Here is a 19200-nt window from a genome sequence, read left to right on the forward strand (position 1 = left end):
CCTGAGAGAGACTAAGAGGCTTTCCATGAATCAACAGCATGGAATCTTAGGGCATCTTTCCCCTTCCTTCTGGAAGGATGTGAGCTGCTTCAAAGGGAAGATGCAATTTCATTCTAACCAACAGTAGTCGCAATCTCTAAGTGTATGTGTCGCTTTATAAGATAGTCCTGCTGGATTTAAGGAGAGTGACGCACTTCATCTTTCTGGGCCACCAGTTACCAACCATTTATCGATGGACACCATGTGAATAAGAGCTGTTCTCTCCTCACAGTGCTCGGTAGAAAGCAAATAGGATAGAACTAGCAACGATGTAGAGAGCGATACCACATGCCAGGTACCCTGCTAAGCACCTCACATGTAGCATTTACTCCTTCCAGATGTCCCTTCAACATTGGTGTTGTCATTCCCGTTTTGTTTTTTGTTTTTTGGTTTTTTTTGAAAAAGAAAATCAAAGCCTGCTTTTACTGACACACTAACAGATGGACCCATGATTTGGAAGGGACGGCGACCTTAACACGACACTCGGGGTTAACGCAACTGAAACACAAAGCAGAGGGAGATGGCTTTACAGGGATATAATGTCTCCACGAGTTAGGGAGACGGACCACTCGCTAGCTGCTCCCTCATTTCATCTTCTTCACGGACTCCTCTCCCTTCTTGACAGAGGTCTTCAGCTCAGGGATGGCTTCTGCTATCATCTTCTCTTTGAAAGGGGAGATGCCTGGATTCTTCTAGATGCCCTCGACCCCCAGCAATAACAGTGTGGAGAAACAGGCACCATCTTTTTCTTGGGACTTAACGAAGGAACATTGGACATCTCCTTCCTTTCCGTTCATTGCCTCCACAAGGGAGAAGACAAACCAGGCTCCCACATAGCCAAGGACAGGGTGGCAGAGCCTGCTCTAGCTTTGACCTTCACCACCTCCATGCGGGCCTCCTGGATCTTTCCAGTGACGGCTGTCAGCTGGTCCCAGGGAACGTCCACCTTGGGAGTGCCCTGGGAGATCAGGGGGTGATGGTCTTCCCTACATGGCTGCCAGGGACAGGAACATGGACTCAAGCAGGATCCAAACCCCTCAGTTCTACAATAAAAGTGTTGGCTCTGACAATGTCCAGAATGGTCACGCCAAAGATTTTATTGGGGTGGTATGCTCCATGTTTCTTGAAAACTTCCATTACCATTGGGGTGATGGAGTTAACCAGATTTGAAATGATGCAGATCATGGCCTCAGGGCAATGCTGGGTGCAAGCAGCAGCCAGGGTGGCCACAATCGGGGCGCTGGTGTTGAACAAGTCATCCCTGTCCTGCCTGGTTTCCTTGGGACTCCTGCTGGAAAAACCACCACATCGCAACCTCTCACGCAGTCTGGCACCTGCGCGGGTGCGAGGCAGCCTTTCACGGTTGCTCTGGTCTCCATGTGGCTCAGATCTGAGGCCACTCGGAGTGTCTGAGCAATATCGTACAGGGTCAGACGGCTCACTAAGGGGCTGCCCGATTCCTCCTCCGGAAGCCCCTAGCACGGCTACTTTTGCATTGTTCGGGGCTGAGGGGCTGACACTGCGGAGGAGAGTGGCCCCGGCAGGGCAGGGGAGGGCGGAGAGCAGGGCTGGAGCAGGCAGGGCACAGAACCGCACGTGGAGAAGCTGGCTGCGGGCAGGTGACACCAGTGACTTCCACACGGCACAGGACCTCCTTGCCCGCTCTGCCCGGCCTCTGGTATGGTCGTCCCCATTTGAAAGATGAGGACACCTGTGCTCAGTAAGTTTAAGCAAATTGTCCAAGGTCACAGAGCTAGCAAATAATTGGAATGGGATCCAGACACAGATCAAAGCCCCTAAAACATGTGTTTTTAAAGACATACTGGCCACGTCTCATGTGAACGTGCTTTAAAAATCAGAAAGCATCAAGCACAAGCATCGTCATTTAATCCTCACAACATACCAAGGAGTGATGAGGCAGGCATTTTAATTCCCACTTTATAAATAAATGCAGATTGGTTCCATTATCATACAGCTGGTAAGTGGTGAAGCTGGGAGTCCAGCTATTGTCTGCTTCCATGACCAGCTTCCCTCACCTAAAGACAGAAGTATAACCTTCAAGTTCTGTCTGAAAGCAGAATGGTATAATTAATATATATATGATACTAGAAAGAGGTCATGCCACCTTGCAAGAGTGTAGCTCTACCCTCCCCATGTCTTCTGAGTCAAATTGACTTATTTTATCTGGAACAAGGCGTTTTCCTGGTGTCAGCACCTCATAACCCGAAATGGACTTCTCTCCGTCTCATGCATCATCCCCAAACCAAAACTGCTAGCAAAGTCCTGCTTCCAGAATTTTTATTATCTATAATGATGCTGCGAGCTAGGGAAAGTAGCCGAGCTCTGTTCCAGGCATCACAGCAGAGCCTATAGTGCTGGCAGGGAGCAATCCACCTTGCACTTGGTCAGGAAAGTGAATTTGATAGGAGACAAGAAAGATGGACTGCCGTCAGCGTGATGTTCTTGCAGAAGCACTTTGCTGATTGTTAAAGACATTTTTTTCGAATCCAAAAAAATCTAACAAAACAAAACTAAAAAGCCAGAAGCTCCATTTTCTGAGCAGGCAATGAAATCTCTAACTGGAAAAGAAAAAAGGGTCTGACATGAGGAATTCTGCAAAGGAGGGGTTGGATCCCTGAAACGTGAGGCCCTCAAGCCCCCGGAATCCTCAAGCAGGACTGGAAGGGACTGCTTCATTTGAGCCTTGTGATTAAGAAGACATACAAATAGGGAGTCCAAAGAAGGATTAAGTGGGAGAGGAATTGTTTACGTGAAAGCTGTAGCTTTTTATTTCTTTGCCAATCCCCCCTCTGCAGACCTCAAAAAGCAGGCAGGTTGCAGGGAGTGTTCATCAAGCATAAACAAGCCTGGAAAAAGATCCTATGGTCTGACAGGCCCCGGGCTCAGTGAGTAATAAGCACCTTCAGGCATACAGCACTTCGTAGTTCAGAGTACACTTTCAATTCCATCATTTCTTTTGATCCTCAACAATAAGGGGAGGTCAGCTGGGATTAGTACCCCATTTCACACCTGAGAAAGCTGAAACCAGGAGAGGAAAGAAAAGTGCCCACAGTCACCGGGCTAGCTTGTAGCAGAACAAAAAGTTGAACCTCTGTCACTGACTCAGGAATCCAGGTTCTCCCCCTTCTATGCCACATGGTCATAAAGCAAATGTTGAAAAAAATAACGCCTCTTGTTGAGTCTGAGAAAACTTCCAGACGTAGTTGCATCGAAATTAATGAAATGAATAAAATCTACCTTTACCATCCAAGATTGGAAAACAAAAAGTATAAGCAAAATTAAGCATGGGCAGGTACCTGAAAGATCACCACCTACCAAACTGAATTAAAGTGAATCACCTAGGATCTCATTCGGCGATCTAGCATCGCTTTGGCAGAAAGTGTATTTCACTTTCAGACTAACAAATTAAATGTTACAATTGCTTTAAAATGAGTATTCTATACAAAGATAGGTCTAATCTCGGTCATCATGCAGCCATTCCACAGATATTTGTCTTGCTTCATGCCAATTACTGACCTTCCCAAACTGAACGTGAGAATACTTCAGTAGGTTCGTTTCATAGAGGAAGAAATAAGGACCATTATTTTTCGCACTGACCATGAAATAACAAATGTTTAAGATAAATACATTCCTCCTATCTAAAATGGGGAGGACATTGCCTCCTGCTACTAGGATTATTTAAGGGAGCGTTAAGTAAATTAATAGAGACCATTCATACGGTTCATCTGTATTTTTTAAATAAAACACTTTGTTCTAAAAACCTCTTATAAGAAATATGTACACATGAAACAAGTAAAAGAGGAAGTCTCCACTTGAGGGGAGCAGGTGGCAGGGGTTGCACGAAAGTAAATCCAAGCCCTCCTGGCCATCGACGTCTCCAGCCCCATCCAGAGCCCTCCCTGTGCAGGGAGAGCTCCCACCACCCCTTCATAATCCCAGTGCACCTTGCAGCTGCCCTTCTACTAAGCCACCACGTTTTACTGTCGTAAGGAGTCTCTGCCTGCCCTCCACACTAAACTGAGCGCTCCTTGAGGATGGCACCATGTCTTAGTCTGTGCCCCTCCTCCAGAACATTCCCAACTGTGTTGGATACACAGACCTCATTAATTCATGTGTTCTGAATAAATGCATGAATTAGTGAGTGAGCCAATGAAAAGTTACCTTTAAGAAGGTAATGTTCTTGAAAAAGCTGAGTCGCCAGAACAAACACAATCACGATAACACCCTGTTGCGTTACTCTACTGAATTTCAGAACCTAACAATCAGAAGGCAACATCTCGGTTTTGTAAATGGAGGGGATGCCAGCCTTGAGGGACCTGCCAAAGCCAGCAAGTCAGGGTCCGAGAAAGAGGGATCCAGGAATATAGTTCCCAGACACATCCCTAGTCCTAAGGAGAATCACTGCTGTCAAGTCAATCAGCCAAATCCTCCTGATGACCAGAGGTCAAGAGCACAAGCAGCAAACCATTTCTCTACTGGCTTAGGCCAAGGAGAGGCTTGATAGAGTGCCAGGAAGTACAATGAATGTTTTACCTTACAAATGCTGAGGAGACAACATGTTCCTTTTAGCATTAATTGCTTCATTCAAAAGAAGCCATTTAGAATCAGTCTGGTCTTTCTCCTTGATGAGCAATTTCAGGCTGCCTACCAAAGCTTTTGTTTGTTGGGAGGAGAGAGGGAGAGAAAGCATTTTGTTAAGGCATTTTAATTTTCATATTTAATGAAACAGATTGGGGAGCAGGTTCCTTTGATTTTATTCCCCTGTCCCCTGAATACCTTCTTGTGTATTACATATTCTGCTGGAGCTTCCTGCAAGAGCTTCGCTGCGTTTCACAAGTTAAGGCTGTCAAATGTTACCCACTGAATCAAATCTATTTCTTGTGCCAATATTCAGTTGTTATTATTATTGTAACAGACCAATCATACATCTCAAAACTGGAGAGAAAGAGAACATGGACTGATATTTCCCCATATTCTCTTGAGCACATAAAATGATATAACTCTCTGAAGCCCTCTTCTTATTGCTGCACCTAAAATGCTTCGCATTCTTCACAGGAGAAATCCTTTAACGGGGTTACTTTGCCTTAGTACAAGAGAATTAAGGAATCAATCAGAAATTTCATTGCTTTTAATCAATTAACAAGGAGGTAGAGAAAAACACCACTGGATTGGAGTCAGGAGGCAAGCTCGCTCGTTTCACCCATTACTTATTATAGTGTTTTCTTCTTTTTTTTTTTCTCCCCAGTAAAAGGAGGGCAGAGACTCTGTCTGTTTTGTTCATATTTAGAACAAAGCAGGAACAGAGCCTGGCCCATGATAGGGGCTCAATCACAATTCGTAGAATAAATGAATAAGATCATTCAACTGTTTGACTTGGGTTTCCTGGGCCTCGATTTCCTTCTTTATTAAAAAACCAAAAGTGTTGATTATGTCTGTGTTTCCTACCTCACAGATGAGATAAATGATGGCTTTGTGAAACTGCTAAGTTATGCACATAATTAAAGGAGTAGCGTCATTAGTAATAGCGGCAGGTCTGCACTTGATCAGCTGTGTGACCTTGGCCAAAACATTTCAGTTCTCTAGGCTTTCGATTTCTCATCTGTAAACAGACAGGATCGGACGAGATGATCCCTACATTTCCCTCCAGCTCAAACCAAGATCTTTAACCCGTCAACAAATACTTATTTAGTACTTACTCTGTGCAAAATACTCTTCTAGGAAAAAACACCAAGGTACAATCTGAGAGACTGCAAAGAAAAATAAAAACAATGACTTTTCTAAAATACTTCCTCCTGGTTATTTTTCCAATATAAAAGCAGGCCCTTAGGGAAAAGCATGGGAAGATGTGAAAACCAGATTTCACAAGGAAAGTCATTTGGGGAAGACAAAAATTGAGTTAGCTGCTGGTACGCATCTTGTGAAGATCGTTCTGACCTTCCAAATTGCTTGTGCAACAAACTTGGACTTGACATTTGGTGTTGGCTTTTACAATCTATCTAATGAGAAATATCTTTACAAAGAGCGATAGCGTGCTGCATAAAACTGTTCAAGAAAATGTAGATTTGGGGGGAAGAGGAAGTCAAGAAGTAAAGCAGCATAAATGCTATTGTGATGTAAACACGTTACTTCCTTTGAGTGTGTGGACAACTCAAGATAATTCCAGCCACAAAAAAAAAAAAAAAAAAAAAAAAAAAAAAAAATAACCATATTCACAGCTCTCAGAGGAATTCATTGATTCAAGGAGTCAGAAAATTTCCTCCAGAATTCAGCTGATCCAGTGAAGAAACCAACCCATCAACAAATACAAACAGTATATAGTTACTAGATACTACAGGGAATTAAACATGTAAGATCACAATACTTGCCCTCAAGGATATTTATGAGATCGACCATGATACAAAGCTAAAAATCCTTCTAATATAACACGTCCAAAATTAATTTCATACTTTTAATCCTCAAACCTACTCTTCTTCATTTGGCCTGTCTTGAAAAATTCCATCTCAGTTCACAACTTTTACCTACACAAACCCAAAAATAGTTTTCTTGATTCCTGCTCTCTCATTTCCTATGCCAAATGAGTTACCAAGCCTTAGTGTCATAAATGGCCCCCATGAAATACAAAAGCAGGCATGGGAAGACCTCTAGGAGGAGGGGTACATTCATCAGAACAGACAAGGCTCTGCTTCAATAATAAATTATCGACATATCAATGGTTTAACACAACAAACATTCACTTCTTGCTCATGTTATAGCCTGATGGAGGTTGGCTGTACTTGGTGGTTCTTCTAAGCCATCATTCAATGATTCAAGTTGCTTCTACCTTTTAGCTACAATAGGTATATTGTCTTCCAGATTCACCATAAGAAGAGAAAGGGAAATAGAATATATGAGCTATTTTTAAAGGTCAAGCTTAGAAGTGGTTTGCATCTCTTCTGCTCACATCCCATTGACCAAGACTCAGTCCAATAAAACCCAGTCCTAATCAAACCTTAGGCTAAGAAGTGTAGTCTCAGCAAATCCAGGAAGCGAAAATTGTGTGGTAAACTCAGTGTTATCTTTGCCACGAGGGCTGATACCTAAGTTAGATGATCTCTCCTATTTAAAAAGATTTTTCAGGCACTAAGATCCACACGTCTCAGGGTTCTCTACCTAACTGACAGAATCTACTCATAATTAGTTAAAATCTTCCTACAGTCCTGTGGTTTCATCCTCTAGGAAGATAAAAATGTATAGATCTGTGTCTTTACTGTCACCTATCTCACTCGGATAAAATACTGCTGCTCATACTGTACCGCACAGTCTAATAATTTACCTTTAGCATTTCTACAAGTGTCCTCCTTTTCTATTACAGAATAAATGTGTCACTACTCACGTTTTCCCATTCTCCCCACAATCATTTGAAACTGCAAAGATCCCAACAAGACCTGGGCTCTGCTGGGGATATGTGAAGAGGGGAAAAATTTAGAAAAATTTCAAAACCCTGAAATCATTCAAACCACACCAGCAAGATTGACCAGGTGTGCTTTTTTTTTTAATTTTTTTTTTATTATATTATGTTAGTCACCATACAGTACATCCCTGGTTTCTGATGTAAAGTTCGATGATTCATTAGTTGCGTATAACACCCAGTGCACCAGGCAATACGTGCCCTCCTTACTACCCATCACCAGCCTATCCCATTCCCCCATCCCCTTCCCCTTTGAAGCCCTAGGTTTGCTTTTTCTGCTATAATTTAGACAAAATTTCTTGAACCCTCTTAGCACTCTTGCCTCTCTGGGCCCATTTAGCAATGAACCCTCATTTATCTTTCAAGTCTAAACCTAGATATTACTTTTCTTTGGAAGACTTTCTTGGGCTCCGGCTCTGGCTGGGTGTCCATGTTATGTGAATGCAGAATAGACTGCTCTTATCTTTCTCACAGCTCTTGCCACACTCTGGGTTAACAGCATTAGATTTTTTTTGGAGGGAGGCGTGTTTTTATTCCTCCATGAGCTCTTTGACACACACGGACTAGGTTGTTGTGGTAATGGTGATGCTGGCTGTGTCTCTGTCATCTAAAGCCATTTAGATCCTCAAAATTTTGTTTATTGAATGACTGAGTGAGCATATGCATGAATAAGGGAAAGTAGCAGCTAAATAAATTTTGGAATAATTTTAAGGAGGCCAAACAATGTCGGCAGTTGGTGACAATATTTGAAGCCCACGTAGATGGGAATAAGAAAGATTCGGAAGGATTAACTTCCATAAAACTTGCTCTGGTCACCTCAGGATGGAAGTGTTCATATTCCATAACTAGAATACCTATAATTCTTTAGGCCTTTCTTACGGCAGAGAACATATGTGACTTTTTGTCATAATGTCTTTGTCTTACAGCTTTAACTAGATGGTGAACTCTAGAAGACAAGGATTGGTCTCTGTCTCAGTATATTTCTCAATACTTAGTTCAATGTCCTGTGTGTAGTAGGACTCCTGAATATGCATTGTAGATACTGTATCCTATAAACGCATATTGAATTAAAAATAGATACACCATACAGAATTTTAGGTACGAACATTTGCCCTGTGCATCCATGTTGATTCCAATCCCATCTTCAGGTCTCTGTTCCTAGGCCATCTCCCATATGGCAGTGTAGTTCAGGATTATCAATGACAAATAATTTACAGACCATAAAGCAGATACATGTCTTCTGGAAAACCCTTACTACCTCTGTCTTAGTTTTCTTTTTTTGGAAGTAAAGGGTAGCTACCATTGTCCTGGCTAAATCACAAGGTGGTGTATAATTCAAATTGGATATCGTTTATTATCAAACTTGTAATGTGGGAAAGACTTTAAACCATTTTATAATCTTTATTACATGCCACCTCTGAAGATAGATTGGCTGCTGTCCTTGGGGGAAGAGACCAGCCTCCCACCTTCATATGATAGTTCCCCCCAAGTCAACCAACCTGTTTCTTTGTATATCCTCCTGGGACCAAGCAATTTAGTTTTTGTCTATAAAACACTCAAATGGGTGAGAAAAGTAATTCATACTATACTCTAGACCAAATGTCCTCTTGTTATTCCAAATTATTCCCATTCCCATCAACCAATATATAGACAATGACATCGACTGTTAAAGATTCCAAAAAAAAAAAACCCCGAAAAATTCAAACAATATTAAAATGTCCCAGATTTGAGCAATAAGAACTTCATCCCATTATCAAATTCTCAAAGAGAAACTGAGGTTCCCAAATTAACATCCTTAGCTATTGCAAATTTTGTGCTGAGAAACAAAATCTTTCCTATTTCTTTTTCATTTCAGCCAGAGGATTGGTTGGCTAAGAACCTTGAGCAGAGCATGGGTTCCCATATCACCCCCAGGCTGAGCTCTCTACTAATAGAACAGGGGTAATTACTTAAAGGGCCTTCCAAATTCAGTTAATCCAATCAAGTCTTTCTCATGTCCCACTAGTTAAAAACACCAGGGAGTTAATATATACAAACGTTATCACAATGCCCGTTCCACACACTCAAAATATTAAAAAAACACAAGCAAATACCCAGCACTTTGAACCAAGATCCCAGTCAAATCGACATACCTAGATCTCTCTCAAGGTCTGCAACATTAAGATACACAGAGCTGTTGCCAAGACCCAGCAGATAACCTGACTAAAAGAGAATAAAGAGAAAAATTAGTATCTACTTCTGTTTAGCCTTACCAATCTCTTTGTCCGCAGTCTACATCTTGATACTTAAACTTAGTGAGAACAAAATTTTTTAGGATTAGATTAATTAAGAATAAGGATATTTGCCCTAATCGTAGGTGGGAGAATTCACTTGTGCATATTCAACTCTTTCTTTTCTTCAGAGAGTGACTTCCTTGTTTTTTGTCCCCCCCCCCCCAAAGTTTAGAAATTTTCAGTGGTAGCAGGCCTAGTCATCAGGTCACTGTTTTCTTCCACCCAGCCTCTGACACCTAACCATATCCAGCTTTACTTAGAACATGTGTTCCTGGTACTTCAGTGCTGGGTAAGAGCAACATCACCTTCCACACCCCGTTGGAAGCAGGCATGCTTCACATAGTGGTTATTGCCCCTGCCTCTGGCAAACACCAATATTGGAGGGTTTGTAACGGCAGCTAGTGTTACTCGCCATTACTAATCTAGGGACTCTTCCCTTGTCAAAGTCATGAGGTCATGAGTTCTGAGTTTTCCGATTGCCTTTATTTTCGACAAGATCTGGTCTGTGCATAACTCCCAGCATTGGATAGTCCCATTTTGAACATGTCCCTCCACCAGATCCATACTTACACCAAGGCTAGACATCATCTCTTATTGACTCACTGTATTTTCTGCTAGTAGGTCTCTGTGTTAGGCACAGTTAATACACCCTCTTACGTCTCATAGGTTCTCAGTGGCTTCCCCGACCAGATACTTGGCCACTTACATATGGAGAGCTCTAATGCTACTGCCACCCCCAGCACTCCCTCATCTGCTAGTGTGGCCTCCATTGTGCTTGCTGTGGCCACAACCAGAGTATCTCCAGCAGCCAGGCCACAGGACTGGGACCTGACCTGACCCATAAAGATGCTTGTTCCTTCTCCCACTTTGGAACTTGGATACAGTTTTAACCCACAGGACACGGAACCTGGCTTCCCTAAGTACTATCCCTTTAAAGGGGCCAGGTTGTGTAACCTAAAAGTACAAGGGTGTCTCTCTATAATAAGAAACTTGACTACTGTGTGACAGGTGGTGGCAAGGAGCTGGCAAATAACTTCCTCTCCCCACCTCTTACCAGAGATGACCCAAGTGACTGAACAACCACTGGTGATTTTTCATGAAGAGGTGGCCGGCTCAGTGACTACTGCCTTATATTTGTTTACCTCATTCCTCCTCACCATCTTTTCTCTCACCTTTCCTGCCTGAGAGTGTACCTTCCAATGAAGGATTTGTATTAAACTTTGCCTCCGGTAAAGGAAGCAAGACGGTTTGAACTGGAGATAAGAGTGCTCTTTAAGGGAAAGTTTGAGATCTCAGAGGACAGGCAAACTGATATGACAGGAAAAGGAGATACAGCCAAGTCTAACTTCTCTTTGAGAAGATTATTTTTAGTGTTTTTTTTATTATTTTTATTTTAAATTGTGTTAAAATATGTATAACAGAAAATTTACCATCCTAACCAATTTTAAGTGTACAGTTCAGTAGTGTTAAGTACGTTCACACTGTGGTGCATCTCATCTCCAGAACTCTCTTCACCTTGCAAAACTGAAACGCTATCCTCATTAAACCAGAGCTCTCCCTTCCCCCTCCCCTCAGCCCCTGGCAACCACATTCTTCTTACTGTCTCTATGAATTTGACTACTCTCGATAGCTCATTTAAATGAATTCGTGTAGTATTTAACTTTTTATGGCAGGCTTATTTCACTTGGCATAAAGTCCTCAAGGTTCATGCATGTTGCAGCATGTATCAGAATTTCCTTCTTTTTAGGGTTCGATAATATTCCATTGTACGTATATTGCTTATTCATTTGCCAGTCAATAGACCCTTGGGTTGCTTCTATCCTTTGCTTATGGTAAATAATGCTGCTATGAACATGGGCGTACTATTATCTCTTTGAGACTCTGCTTTCAATTCTTTGGGGTATATGCCCAGAAGTAGAATTGCTAGATCATATATTAATTCTATTTTTTACTTTTTTGAGGGGCTGTCATACCATTTTTCATATGGCTGCCTCACTGTACATTCCCACCAATAGTGCAGGGAACCAATGGTCAACCATTAATATTTTAAAGGCTTGTATAATGAAGCACAACTGCATTGGACAAATCTAAGCCAAGGTGAGCTATAGCGATCCATACCAGTGGAAATCCAGCTCTATGATTAAAATATGAGCCACTGCCAAACACCTAAGTCAAAGATCCAAGAGAATTTGGCTTACCAAAGTATTAAAGCCTACACCTATTGCCCTAGCTACTGTATAAGGCTCATTTTCCCCTGGAGCTCAGCCTCCAAATATTAGTCCCTGGGACTATTTCTCAAGATTCCCAGCCCATGTACCAATCAGCATGTTGAAGTTTGCAGTGGAAGGCAATAAATAACACTCCTCTCTCCTCTCAAGATCCGATCTACTTGAGAAATGACTCAAGAATTATCAAAGATCAAAATAGTGGTTTTACTACAGAAATTGCTTTTCTTCCTCCTCAGTTTCAAGCCCTGCTCCAAACTGAATGCACGCATCCTGCTTCAAGCAGAGCTGGACAAGACAACCCCAAGTTCCCACCAAACAGAGTACATGTGTGTCCTACAATTAAGTCTAAGTGTGGGTGACATGAAGCAAAGATGAGTGGTCGCTTTCTTTACTTCCACAAAAACAGGAATTCCTAATTCATGTACAAAGAGAACTTAGGTAGGAATAAAGTACCCCTTATGTCTCCACTTAGCCACAGCTGTGGTTTAGCTCAACAGTTCTATTGTAGTTGAGATTTTTCTATGAGTCTTGCAGCCCCTCAAGGTTACATCTGAGGAATCCAGTCAACAATTTATTGGGCTTTCATGTACCCTTAATCTAGAGTTTCTATCACCCACCCTTCTGGGCCAAATACTAGGAATTAGGGTTTCTACAAAGTGAAAAATGGAATGCTGGACACCTTCCCAGTGACAGAGGCCAAGCCCAAATCTACCACTGGCATCACTAGTCTTCTTCCTTCTCATCAAACTCTTATTTGGAGGAAGCTGCGTGTCGTGGGAGAGCTCTTATTCTGTGTGTCATTCATGGAGTAAATTCAGTGATCCAAATTCTCCAGACTTCAGCTCTAGTTATTTAAAGAAGAGATTTGGAATTAAAATGCATACATTTTACTTTCTCAAAGTATTGTCTTTTTCTTTCAAGAAAAGTTATCTTTATTGCCTGGATGGTTGGGAAAAGGCTCTTGAAAGCATAGGGATATAAAAACATTTCTCACTTTATTCTCCAAATACTATTTTGCTGCATATGGAAGTAAGACTGGGAGTCTCTATAAAAAATAAAAATAGTCCATAAATTTTATTTAAGTTTTCTATAACAACCATGAATTATTTTTAAAATCAGAAAAGAACACCAGAGCCTTTTTTAAAAACAGAGTGTAGTGCTATCATTTGGACACATTCACATAAAAAGAAAATTACCAGATTTCATAAGGTACTATTTTCTCACCTATAAAGTTGGAGAAATACTAGTATTTACTGCTTAATTTAGGGAGGCAAAATAGACATTCTGAACACACAGCACCTAGATGTCTGGTACAAATTCTGTGCCCAACAAATTAATTTCCTACTCTAAGAAATCAACAAAACTTGCCCTGGGGCTGGTGCCAGTGGAGGTTCACTCACTAGTTGTCTCCCAAAATACCCCAGAGTAAAATTATCATGATTGAAACTTCCTCATGTAATAAAGGGTTTAGGTATTTTAGCTGCCTGTCAGGCAAGGAAAAAAAAATTTAATAAATCCAGACAAACATCTGGATATTTTTCATCATAAAAAAAAGTTCTTAAGCAAGAAATAATACAAATTATACACAAATTCTTCCAGAATATAGAGTAGAAGGGAAAAATCTTCCAACTAATTTTATGAGACTAACAGTGCTCTGATACCAAAACCAAACAAAAAAAAAAAAAAAAAAGGAGGAAAGAATAAAATTATACACCAGTATCTCTTATGAACATAGATGTAAAAATTACCATAAAGTACTTTCAAATGGAATCTAATTGCATATGAAAAGGATGGTACATCATGACTAAGTAGAGTTGATCACAAGAAGGCAAGGCTGGTTTAACATTCAAACATCAATCAATGTAATTCATATCATATCAACAGAATAAAGAGGAAAAAGCAATAGAGTATCTTAGGGGCTTAGAGGAACTTTTTGACAAATTTTGACATTCATTCCTGATTTAAAAAAAAACAAACAGACCTCTCAGTAAACTAGGAATAAAGGGAACTTACACACATGATAAAGGGCACCCATAAAAGAATTAAGCTAACATCATACTATAATGGTAAGAAACTAAATGCTTTCCCTCTAAGACCAGGATCAACACCAGAATTTCTTTTCTCACCACTTCTACTTTGTAGAAGTACCAGAAGTACCAGGTGTACCAGTAGTACAATCCAGTGCAACAAGTCAAGGGAGGGGGGAAAAAAAAAGACATACTGAATGGAAAGGAAGAAATGAGTCTCTATTCATAGGTAACAGGTAAAGAAAGAATCTCAAAAAATACTCAAAAAAGCTGTTAGAACTCATACATGAGTTTAACAAGAGTGCAGGATATATATAGTCAATCATATTTCTCTATACCAACAATGAATAATTAGAAATTGAAATGCAAAAAAGTAGTATTTACAATAGCAGCAAAAAGCATGAAATACTTAAGTGTAAATCTTTCAAATTATCGGCAAGTTAAAATGTTAATTTTTCTCTAAACTGATCTGTAGATTCAATACAATTCCAGTTGAAATTGCAGTAAGATTTTTTTTTTTAGAAATTGACAAGCTGATTCTAAAATTTATAAAGAAGGGTGATGAAACAAGAAAAGATGAAACAATTTTGAAAGGAAAGGCTAAGCTGGAAGGGTTATACTACCTAATTTCCAGACTTACTATAAAGTTGTAATAGTTAAAACGGTTTGGTGTTAGAGAAAGGTTGTTAGAGGTATAGATCAGTGCACCAAAATAGAATCCAAGAACAGACCCCCCATGTGGTCAATGGAGTTCAATAAAGGCGTAAAGGCAATTCAACAAAGGGTAATCTTTTCAACAGATAGCTGGAACAATTCTGTGTCCATTTGCAAAAAACCCAAAGGAACAAAAATCAAAAAAATTACCTAGATCCACACTTTGCACCTTATGTAAAACTTAACTCAAAAATGAATCACAGACCTAAATTTAAAAACTATAAAACTTCTAGAAGAAAAAGGGAGGAAAAAAACCTGTGTAACCTTCAAAATATGCAAAGACTTCTTAGATAAAGCATAAGCCATAAAAGACAATTGGATATATTGGACTTTATCAAATATAAGAACTTTTGGACTTTGAAACTCATGATAAAAGCATAATAGTCACAGACTGGGAGACAGCATTTCCAAATAATATATCTGGACTTGTAGCCAGAATATATAAAGAACTCTCAAAATTCAATAATTAAATAAAAAAAAAAATTTAAGTGGCCAAAATATTTGAATGGATAATTTACCAAAAATATAAAAATGGCGAACAAGCCAGGCAAATTAAAGTCACAATGTAATACCATTACACGCTCATTAGAACAAAACATTTAAGAAAAACCGACAATACAAAGTCGAGCAAAGTAAAATTCCTCCTACACTGCTGATGAGAAGGAAAGTGTTACAGCCCCTTTGGAAATCAATTTGGAAGTATCTTATAAAGTTAAACATAAACCACACAATGAAGCAATCTACTCCTACATATTTACCCAAGTAAAATGAAAACCTATGTTCACATGAAACCGTGTAAATGTTTATAGCAACTTTATTTGCAATCACCCAAATCTGGAAACAACTATGCTACGTACATGTATCTAATACTATTCAGTAATAAAAAGGAACCAAACCAACACATACAACAACATGGATGGATCTCAATGCATTGTTCTGAGTGAAAGAAGCTAGACTCGAAACTCTAGTGAAATCAGTGAAAAAGAGTAATTAATTCAATAGTGCATGACTTCATTTAAAGGACAATCCTGCAAAGCCAAAACTATAGGATGAAGAACAGATAAGTGGTTGCCAGAGGAGAGGGACAAAGGAGTCCTAGAGAGCCTATGGGAGTGAGAGGACCTTTCTCTGTTATGATGGTGGTGGTGGTTACAAGACGGAATGTTTGCCAAAACTCACAGAACTGTGTACTAAAAGGATGAGCTTTACTGTATGCTAATTTACCTTAATTTTTTCTTTAAGTGAGAAAAATAACTCTTGATTTTATAGCAACTTTTCCTCTCATTTCACACATTAAGGTGTACTATAAACCCATCATTCAATGTAGTATTTCTATCCTGAGTTTCTACTCCACTGGGTTGGTGGACAAACTTACCATCAATTCTTCCTGAGACTTATCCCCCATCCCAGTTTCTCCCAAGTTTATGCCATAGTTAGGAGTCCAGAGGTGGTAGCAAGGTGGGAGCGCCATGGCAATGGATTCATAGTCATAGGTCCATATGGTAGCTGCATCCATTGTCTCATGCTGCATAGCCCGTTGTATCTGGTAACTCCCCAGTGTTTCCCTGTCACTCTTGGGGAAAGGGAATTTTTCTTACAAGGCTGTTGTGTATCAATTTTCACATTGTATTCAATGAACGAGGCAGCCATTTCCTCTTTAGGGTCTAGTTACCATTCCATTAGTGCTGCTGGGAAGTAGGGGGCGGGATCCTTCTCTCTGGACCACAGAACTCTCTGAATCATCGCTTATTTCTGCTTTTCTCTCTCTCTCTCTCTCTCTCCCCCTTCTCTCCCCAACCCCTCCCTTCTGTACACAGTGCCCGGAGGAATACTCTGCTCTCTCCTCTGCTTGCTTCTGGCCAAAATATTTTGTCTATACCCTTAAATACCAACCTTTTACCTTCTTCACAAAAACTCTCAAAGTTCGCCTGAGGGCTTAGGCTTTTCCATGACAAATGTCAGAAAGACAAGCAGGCTATTTCTGAGTTCAGCCCTTTCAGCGCCTCCCCTGAGGCAATCAAGTAGAGTTGCGTACAGGGGTGAAGAGAGAGGGAGGGGAGATGGAAACAGTGCTAGAACAAAACAGATTGATATCTTAAGATATTGCTCCACCTCTCTTGGATAAGAAATGCTAAAGGTGCTACCTTAATTGCAGTTTCCTTTACAGGAAGATGGAAATACCCGATTTGACATTATTAAAATGATGCTATTGTGTTATGAGATTATGTTGTTCTACAGAATGTAGGAGCGAAGATTTTTGAATGCAAGGACTAATGTGTGAGCCAACAAGTGTTAAAGAATGTGCATAAAATCATGCTAAGAAACGTTGCCAGTCTATCAGCATTCTGGACAGCTGTTCAGAAGCAAAAAAAAAAAAAAAAAAAAGAAGAAGAAGAAGAAGAAAAGAAAAGAAAAACAGATTCTAAAAAATAAGATTTTTGAAAAGTGTGCTGCCAAACGTTAAGAAAAAAAAAATCAGTGAAGAAGAGTAATTAATTCACATATTCCATATTCTCCTGTTTTAATCCTCCCAATGGCAATCAGGTACTTTTGAAGGAGACATTTAGAACCCTAAGCTCACTTAAAACATTCTTTCCAGCAAGCAGCTAGTCAGGGACCTGCTTGTCCTGAGAGCGACTGTCAACACCTTCTGCCTGCAACCCCAAAGAAGTCTGCCTGCCTTGCTACCAGGCAGTCTAAACAATCCCGTGTTGGAGCCAACTGCAGAGCACACTTTCCAGGTGTCCAGAAGTTCAGGGAAGCTACTGTTCAGACATAAATGAAGCCCTGTGTTTCACAAGCCAGCACCTGCTGGGGGTTAGATGGACCACCTTCGGCTGGGCAAGCAATCAACCTGGGTTATCCCTGGGTGTGTATGGAAGTGAGGTGGTAATTTGCCCATCACACAAAGTATTCAAGGAGGGAACAGATGGGTTTGGAGGGCTTATTGCAGAGAGAATTCAAAGGCAGGGGGTCTAAATGGCTTTAAAAAAATCTTCTGCCACCATAAGACCTTAAAATTTTATGAAATGCTATTTTTTCCAAAGTGAGAAAAGAATACTACCTTCTAAGAAACTTGTCTTCCCTAATGAATTAAAGCCTGGCTGATTCCATTGAGAAATGAAAACAAATGATACCACATGCAGGAATTATATAACCCGAGATATAAATCAGAGATAGTCTACAAATTAGGCAGTATTTTTAAAATTATATATTAATTCGTGTAATATTTGTAACAGTTTATGTAATTTTTCACTTAAAGTAAGTTTGCGCTATAGGACTTCCCTGGGACTGTAGGATTTTTTGAATGCAGAAGAACAGACCTTCCTCATTTGAAATAAGGAAAGAAAAGTAGCATGATTCAGTGGGAAACATGGGCCCACATATGGGAATTTCTATAAAGGAATGATTTTGCAATGTTTTCAAATCTACGTGTTATTGCAAAGGTAATGACTAATAGAGCGAAGTAAATCCATAGGGAAAAAAAGGGGGAATTTGCTACCATGAAGCAAAAGGCATGTTTGAGAGAGTTTTTAATTTTTAAGCCACTGATTTGACAAAAACTAAATTTTCATTTTGACCAAATGCTCTCATAAGAAAATACGTGTGTTCGGATGGAGAAGTTATTTCCTGCTTTTAATCAATATGTATTCCATACTGTCTGTCTGAAGTTCTATGAACCCCAAAGAAATGGGACCAAGTCAGTGAGATCTTCCCTTTACATTCTTCTCCACAGTAGGTCACATAAAGAAATCAAGCCATCAGAGTCATGCAATTACAGGGGACATAGGGAAAATCTTTGTACGTTTTGCTCAATTTTGCTATAACCCTGAAACTGCTCTAAAAAAATTAAGTCTCCTAAACAAAAAAAAAAGAGGATTTCATTTTACCTAGATGTTTCCAAGAATTAGATAGTATTTTTTTCCAAGATTAAAAAAAAATTGGGGCGTCTGGGTGGCTCAGTCATTGAACATCTGATTCAATTTCTTGATTCAGGCTCAGGTCATGATCTCAGTTCAGATCATGATCTCAGGGTCCTGGAACAGAGCCCAGCATCAGACTCCCTGCTTCCCCTTTCCCGTTTTATCTGCCCATCCCCTTGCTCAAGCACTGTCTGTGTATCTCTCTTTCTCTCTCTCTAAAATAAATAAATAAATCTTATTTAAAAATCACTTTATGCATATTTAAATTATTTCTAAAAGAAACTCTTTAGCTTTATTCTTAAAAAATATTACTAGAAAGAGTCCTGGACTAAGAGTCAACATGTAGTCCCAGCACTAATCACAGCTCCACATGCCACCAGCTAAGTGAGTTTGTGTTAGTTCCTCTTTCTGGACCTCAGTGTCATCAGATGGAAATTGGAACAACATCACCCTTCCCTACCTAAGATGACAGGAACATGAAAACACTTTGAAAAGAATAAAATCATGTACAAATATAAGCAAGGAAGA

At 40.1% G+C, this 19200-nt stretch overlaps 1 protein-coding gene and 1 pseudogene across 1 annotated transcript in view; both read right to left on the minus strand.

Moving 5' to 3' along the window:
• TPRG1 (tumor protein p63 regulated 1) overlaps positions 1-19200 on the minus strand; it is a 207473-nt gene that overhangs the window by 179973 nt on the left and 8300 nt on the right. The gene's annotated exons all lie outside the window — the stretch shown is intronic.
• Positions 624-16265, minus strand: LOC103676163 (annotated as a pseudogene).

The sequence above is a fragment of the Ursus maritimus genome, unplaced genomic scaffold (genome assembly GCF_017311325.1).
Source record: "Ursus maritimus isolate PB19 unplaced genomic scaffold, ASM1731132v1 scaffold_4, whole genome shotgun sequence".
Taxonomy (NCBI): domain Eukaryota; kingdom Metazoa; phylum Chordata; class Mammalia; order Carnivora; family Ursidae; genus Ursus; species Ursus maritimus.